General features: G+C 43.3%; 1 pseudogene; it reads left to right on the plus strand.

The window, feature by feature from the left end:
* The first annotated feature begins 244 nt into the window (after nt 1–244).
* LOC125106945 (60S ribosomal protein L30-like) lies at nt 245–6,277 on the plus strand (annotated as a pseudogene).
* Nucleotides 6,278–7,892: the final 1,615 nt, after the last annotated feature.

Below are 7,892 nucleotides of genomic sequence, written 5' to 3' on the forward strand. Positions count from 1 at the left end.
TGCACCTGGGCTGAATGAAGCCTTAGAGTCAGAAATTTTCCTGTTAGAGTAAAATCTTTTAAGTTATCCTTCTTGGGGCGCCTGGGTGGCTCAGTGGGTTAAGCCGCTGCCTTTGGCTCAGGTCATGATCTCAGAGTCCTGGGATCAAGCCCCGCATCGCATGGGGCTCTCTGCTCAGCAGGGAGCCTGCTTCCTCCTCTCTCTCTGCCTGCTTGTGATCTCTCTGTCAAATAAATAAATAAAATCTTTAAAAAAAACAAAAAAAGTTATCCTTCTTGCATATTGGAGTTTAGGGAGATTCCTACACACTACTAATAAAGTGATTACATGCAATTTTATATTTACATAATTAACTAGATTATTTATATGTGTTTATATAAGTGTTACAAAATAATTAGTGTTCTGAAGGCAAAGAAAGGTCTAGGAAAGAGGAGGCGTGCTTACTTGAGATGCCCTCCATAAGAGAAAGCAACTCAAAAGCATGATTTCTAGCGATCCCAAAGGGACGAGGAATTTGGGGCCAAAGGGTGAGAACAGACATGAAAGCTAATTTAAGTTTGAAGCCCAATTCAAAGCTTGAAAAAGAGAGGTATGTTGAGAACGCGCCCCCCAAAATTTCGGAGACACTGGGTCTTTTAAAGGAAAGAAATAATTTACTCACTGTTGGAAAAGGTTAAGAAAAAGTTAAGGATGTCGGTAGACTACAGATTTTCTCAGTTGGAGTTCCTCATCTGAACCCATAGCACAATTGGAATGACTGTTCCCTGATTCTCACAAGAGCAGTAATTCTAGAATCTGGAATGGGTGGCCCTGTTCAGAGGCATCGGGAAGAAGTTAAAGAATGTCCTGGGGCCCTGGGGCTTCATTGTTGAAAAAGGCTCAAAAGACAGTCACACTAACAGAAAACAAAAGTTAGAGCTGAACACTTAAAAATGGAGAGCTCACCTAGTGGAGTTTCAAGCCTCGTGGAGCCAAACTGGTCTGATCCTGGAGACGGGGTGGGAAAGCCATTCCTGACTCTGACATCCTGTTAGTCTGTGTTTACCTCCCATGTGCTCCCTGGGGCTTATCATGGTAACTACATGCACCTTGCTAATGGCAGCTGAGCTGGGGCACCTGGTCTCTGTTATTTCAGGACCCTGCCAGCCCATTGCCATCAGTGAGTCCAGCTCTGGAACAGCATCTCCCACCATCAGCCCTGGCCTTCAGAGCTCTGGAGAGTAGCTCCAAGAGCTCTTCAGTGGGTAAGATTGCTGGTATATAAGGGTACAAATGTGGAAGAAGTAGTCACTAGGCCAGAGGGTAATGAATATAGATAATGGTACCCTGTACTATAATTATGTAATGTGATAAATATTACCACAACAGCAGCCATATTACAACACAGAAATGCATCGGCATAACACGCTGTATGCCTTAAACGTGCACGTGTTATATGTCGAATTTGTTCAATAAAAAAACAAAAATTCTGGAGTGCCTGGGTGTCTTAATTGTTAAGCCACTGCCTTTGGCTCAGGTCATGATCCTAGGGTCCTGGGATCAAGCCCCGCATCAGGCTCCATGCTCAGCAGGGAGACTGCTTCTCCCCCTACTTGTGTTCCCTCTCTCACTGTCTCTCTGTCACATAAATAAATAAAATATTTTTTAAAAAATTTTTTAAATAAGCAAAAAAAAAAAAAAAAAAAGTTTCTCAGTGAACCTGTTACCTTCTTGCCAGGCCAGGTTTTATACTGGGGCAAAGGGAGCATCCTCTGAGCCCATCCCCAGAACACAGTTACTCGTGGGTTTTCTAGTCTACATAGTGTATTCAATCTCGCATCCCCACTTCTCTGACACTTCCGATTCCATGCATCGCCATTTGTCACGGCCCTTCTTCCACCTCTGCCTCACTTAATGGGGCCGGTACTTTTTTCCGGTTTCGAAGAGGCAAACTGACAGTATATTAGCGCCATCTCCTGGGCTCCTTGTTGAGGCGTAAATCCTGTGCCAGGAGGAAAGGCTCTGCTGTAAACAAACGCTGCGGTCTTCGGATGTTATATTCTGTGCACCCTCGGGAGCGGGTCCCTCTCGAACACTCCCACCTTCGGATGCCTCGTGCTGACCAGGTCCTACTTCAGGGCGTAGTCCCGTTCTCTCTTATCAGGCCCAGCACTTCTCAGCCAAGTTGTGTTGTGATTGGACCCTAGTTAGGGGGCCTAATGGCCAAGAGTAAGGAGACAGAGAAGCCTCCTGAGAAAGGCATGGTGTTCTTGCGAAGCAAGACCTTCTGCATCATCTACAAATAAACAAAAGGCTAACTAGTCTTAAGGAGGGAAGACGGAGGGAGGAGCAGAGGGAGAGAGAATCTTAAGCAGGCTCCGTGCTCAGCACAGAGCCCACACGGGGCTCGAACTCTCGAGCCTGAGATCAGGACCTGAGTAGAAATCAAGAGTCTGACGCTTGCCGGACTGAACCACCCAGAGGTCCCGGCACTAGTCACTGAAGCAGGAGTGTGGGGTGCCGGAGTGGCTCAGTTGTCAAAGTGCCAAAGCAGGACTCTGACTTCACCTTTCCCATTGTACTGCTGAGTAATCATCCTAGCCTTTCCTTGTCCCTCCCCAGTGCATTCCTGACTCCAAGCAACCGCCATCTAATTCCACAATTCTTACTTAATTTCCTACCCCCAAACCCTCCAACCCCGGGGCCTTGCACCTACCAATGCATTCGTTGCCTTCCATCAGAAAAGCCTATCCCAGTTCTCACCTGTACAGATTTTCACAATCGCACTGGAACTGTATGCCTGGCTTCCCCCTACGACCAGCAAGGGCATCTTTATTCCATTCAGCCAGGTCCAGAAACAGGATCCCGTTTCAGAGACAGTTCCTTAGGACCCCATCCAGGATCAGCTGTCACAGGATGGATTTACTGGGAAACAAACTCTGAGACATTGAGGTTTCTGTGCAGAGGTTATCGGATTGTCCTTGCAGAAATAGAACCTGTGGGTGGTGAAGAAAGAAAGACCCAGCAGACAAAAGGGCTGAACTGTAGTGTAGCTAAGGGGAGGGCTCAGCAGATCCCATGGGGATCCTGAAGCTGGAGAAGCTCTAACAAGATATCCCACATCAAGGCAGGGTGGACATGTCTTTGTGCACACGTGAACCAGTCATCAGATCTGCATGGTCCCCGGGGGTGGGGGTTGGGGGCTCAGGGTGGGTATCACATAACCTTGGGAAAAAAGACACTTTGGCTGAGGACAGTTGCAGAAAGCAGTCCAGCTGAGAGGCATCTGCCCATGACTGCTCCCCTGCCCCCCCAACCCCGGAACTGGAGGAATGAGGGAATGACCACACCCCCTCAGTCCTGAAGGGGAATCTGGCTGGCAAACCACAGCATCCACAATGCTCGGCAATACTGGGGATGTCACTCACCTTGCTGAGACTGTTCCCTGACCTGCAAAATAAGGGAATAACACCGACCTCACAGGATATCCAAAGGAGCAAATGAAAACACAAGTGCAAGCAATTTGTAAGCTGTTAACAAGGTTATTCTTTTCAGCCTTAATTCTGTAGCAGTCTCAACACCATCCTGCTGTTAAGCCCCACACTCAATTCCCATCTCTAGAATGGTTGACATTTTACATCGCTGCCAAGATTTCTCTTTCAAGTCAATTTTATTACTTCTCTAAAAAGTTACAGTTATGGTGTTGACACATAGCTAATTTATTATGTGTGTCTTCGGATTGTTTTTCACCGTAAATTATTTCCACAATAGGCCTTACAGTAATTAAAAAATTAATTATTCTATTATCTGGAACACTACAAAGAATACAATTCAAGAATTTGTAGTTCTTAAAAATTGAAAACTGCTCTTCAAAAACCAGTTCAACGATTCAGAAATGAACCATTCAATTTTAAATAATTCTCACTAGAGGGAGCTATTTACAAATAAATCCTCGTACACATAGCTTCAGTTTGAGCTTAAACATATTTCAGACATGTGTAAATTTCAGACATATGTACACTAAATCTGGTCCATATGAGCATATTTTTAAAACTCAAAGATAATTTCAATTGAAGATAGAAGATTACACCTTACACAAAATCTTAACGTAGAACTTAACAAATCTTACCCCTTTCCAAACATTTTTTTTTTTTTTACATTTATTTAAGTAATCTCTACACCCAATGTGGGGCTAGAACTCACAACCCCAAGATCAGGAATCACAAACTCTTCTGACTGAGCCAGCCAGGCACTCCAAAACATTTTAGAACAATTGAAATATATGTGCAGTAATTCCAAAGCATTCACATTAGTATTTAAGGAGAGAATATCAGCTCTATGATCTGGAAATTTCCCTCCAACTTCAACCTTCTGTGACCTATAAAATGATCAAGTTTGGTATATGAAGTATAGAGGCATGATTTATAGAGGCAATATTTAGAAATACATTACAGTTACTTTTAAATGTTTTTGTAATGAATGGAGCTATAGCACAATGAACTGTAAGAAATTTATCATGTGTTGATTTGATTTCATTTATTAAAACAAGGCAACAACTTGAGAATAGAAAACACTTTACCTACACCATGTTTAAACATTATTTATCCCATTGATTCAGTTCCCTCCAAGGTGTCATTAACTATGGAAAGCCCTTGCTTAAAAAAGAAATTGGGAATGAGGGGTTGGGAAGGAGAGAAATATCCAAAATTTGCCATCTGGAATTCTCAATTATTGCTGTTTTTCTGAACTATCCCAAACAAAGTTACAAGTGTTGAATTTCTGCTCCTTCTTTTCCTCCTCCTCCTTTTAAAAAACTTCATTGACGTCTTAGGACGCTTGGGTGACTCAGTTAAGTGTCTGTCTTCAGTTCAGGTCATGATCTCAGGGTCCTGGGATCGAGCTCCACGTCAGGCTCCCTGTTCAGTGAGGAGTCTGCTTCTCCCTCTGCCTCTGCCTGCCACTAACCCTGCTTGTGCTCTCTATCTCTCTCTCTCTGTCAAATAAATAAATAATGTATTTTTTAAAAACTTCATTGACTTCTAAAATCTGAACATTTTCTACTCTTTCTCATTTTAGTTTCTTGTCTTGTAAAGACTAGGACAAAATAATCCAGAAGGAAGCAGGAAATAGAGTCCATTGTAATGTGTTGCAAAGACAACGACTTTGGCTCTAAAGTCAGATCAACCAGAATCTGAACTCGGTTGCACTGCTTGTTAGCTGTATGCGCTGGGTAAATTCCATAACCTCTGGTAGCTTCCCGGTTCTCCTGTGTCAAAGGGAGACAGCGTAAGATTCTTGTAAACCTTCAGTACATGTGAGCATGCTAAGCAGTCAACATAGTGCCTCACAAGGGAAAAAGGCCTTTGGTACATGTTGGCCATTGTAATAGAAAGACAATTACAGGGGTGTGGGCATGACAGGATCCCAGGATGTGTTCTTCGACCAAACTCCTGAAAATCAAGCCAGGGACTAGGGATCAGGAAGAGACCTCAGAGATCAGCCATCCCAATACTTTTTTTCTTTTTAAATGATGCAAACCAGGACCAGAGAGGCAATGTGGTTTTCAAAAGTACTCACAACAGGGAGATAGCATGCCCACGGGCACAGAGGGGCCACAGAGGAAACTGAGAGGTCCTCTCAGTGACTGAGACCCTAGATTTCTAAGGTTTTATTACTAAAGAGTTCAGCTTCCAGAAAGCTGGATCTGGTTTTGAGATGGTTAAAAAAAAAAAAAAAAAAAAAAAGGCTTCAGGTCCATGTTAAATGTTTGCTTTGTAGAAAAAGTCTCTGGAGTCGATCGACCATAGGCTCCAACTCTATAAAAAGTGGAAAGTACTTGCCAGGGTACATGTAAACTCTGAAAATGTCCGGACAGGGCAAAGTGAAATCGGTCACCCTTGCCAACCACTGCCCAGCCTTGAGGAAACCTGAAATAGAATACTACGCCATGTTGGCCCAGACTGGCGTCCACCGGTACAGTGGCAGTAATACTGAACTGGGCACAGCAGATGGGAAACACTACAGAGTACGCACATGGGCAATCATTGATCCCAGAGATTCTGATATCATTAGAAGCATGCCAGAACAGACTGGTGAAAAGTTAATCACACAGAAGTCTTCTTCAGTAAAACTGACAAGGGCTTGTTCAAAAAAACAAAAAAACCAAAAAACTTCTCACCATAATCTGTCCACGAGACAGCCAGTGATAGATCTGAGGCTTCCTGGCTCCTTGTTCCATTGCTTTGTCAGGGGCTTTGAGTCCATGACCCAGGCCTCAATGAAGAGGGCACCAGGCTAGGGCTCAGGAATACACAGATCGCCAGAGGAGGGTGGGACTTTCTCTGGAAACTGCAAAGACTTGAGAAGCTCTCACGAGGCTAGCCCATCACTCTTTTTCCATGGTGATTTCTTTGGGGCTCATCTTCCTTTGGATTTGTATCAAGGACTCAGTGGGATCGGGATGGGGCTCAGAGGCCTGGATACAAGGGCTAAGTACTTAAACTCGAAGATGTTTTGTTGTGTTTGCTCGGTTTTCCCTTAATAGGGCTGTAATCTTTCCCAGTCATCCAGAAAAAGCAGCAGAGCACCGACGAATGCTTTAGGCTGTACCTCAATCTCAAGGGGCCCCAAGCTCCTGTGATCCCCCGAGGCTCTCCCAAGTTGCTACAGTGACTAGCTGCTGTCATCAGGAGGAAAAGCGCTAGCCAGCAAGAAGGGATGTTCACGCCCCAGGATAGCCAAGGGGAAGGCCTGAGGGTTCAGCGACTGGGTCAGAGAGGCTTCTCTCCGGGTGGTGATAATCACGTGGCAACTCCTTCCCATGGGCTGGGCATTCCACCACCTTCACCTGCATCTTTCTATCATCTGTGTGCTCTGGGCAAATGAAACTGCTGTTTTAGTCACATTTCTGCCTTTGAATCATGGATCCAAGACATAAGCTGTGGCACAAATTAGCTGATGTCAAAAATATCCTTTTTCCTGAGTCTTTCACTTTACACTCTTGTTCAACATTAAACATTATAAAATGTATATCCTCAAAATCAGTTGGTTTAATCTGGGACATATGGAAATAGCATCAAATAAGGGAACGAAATGACTCAAATGCAATGACATCTACTGGTTTTCCCAACGTTCTTCTCTGGCATAATTTTGAGAAACTATTTTTAGAGAAGAATGGAACAAAGAGTTGTTCCACTTTTTTTTTTTTAAGATTTTATTTATTTATTTGACAGAGAGAGAGAGAGAGAGAGAGAGATCACAAGTAGGCAGAGAGGCAGGCAGAAAGAGAGGGGGAAGCAGGCTCACTGCCGAGCAGAGAGCCCGATGCGGGGCTCCATCCCAGGACCCAGGCGCCCCAATTTGCTGTTTGGTTTTACGTTTAATGACACCTTGAGGTTTAAAATTTTTATGCAGTCAAATGGAATGTGATATTTTCTTTTGTATGTAAGTTTAGAAAGTCCTTTCCTATTCAAGGTAAAGGTAAATATTCATGTTATAGTATAGTTTTTGTTTTTATTATGCTTGGATCTCCAAATCATTGAAATTTAAAATTTTTTGTATCACCAAATAGCTAGCTATCTTTACAACACTATTACAACACTATTTATGCAATAAATAGAACAATTTCTCCATGTTTCCCGTTGATAGTGATTTTTATATATTAAGTTCTGTTAAAGTCTAGTGCCTGTTTCTGTGCTATTTTGTTTCAGTGAAAAACTCTTCTTGTATCAGTATCACTCTACTTTAATTATTGTGGTTTAGAATGTTTTAGTAAATGGAGGGACTAGTCAGTAGAATGACTTTAAGAAGTATGACCTCATGGTCTCACAAAGCTGCAGAGCTTTCCAGAATGCTATCAGATGCCATTCAAACATGTTGAAGAGTGGGGTGGACCTTCACCTGAGAGTATGAAA

The sequence above is a fragment of the Lutra lutra genome, chromosome 8 (assembly GCF_902655055.1).
Source record: "Lutra lutra chromosome 8, mLutLut1.2, whole genome shotgun sequence".
Classification (NCBI taxonomy): domain Eukaryota; kingdom Metazoa; phylum Chordata; class Mammalia; order Carnivora; family Mustelidae; genus Lutra; species Lutra lutra.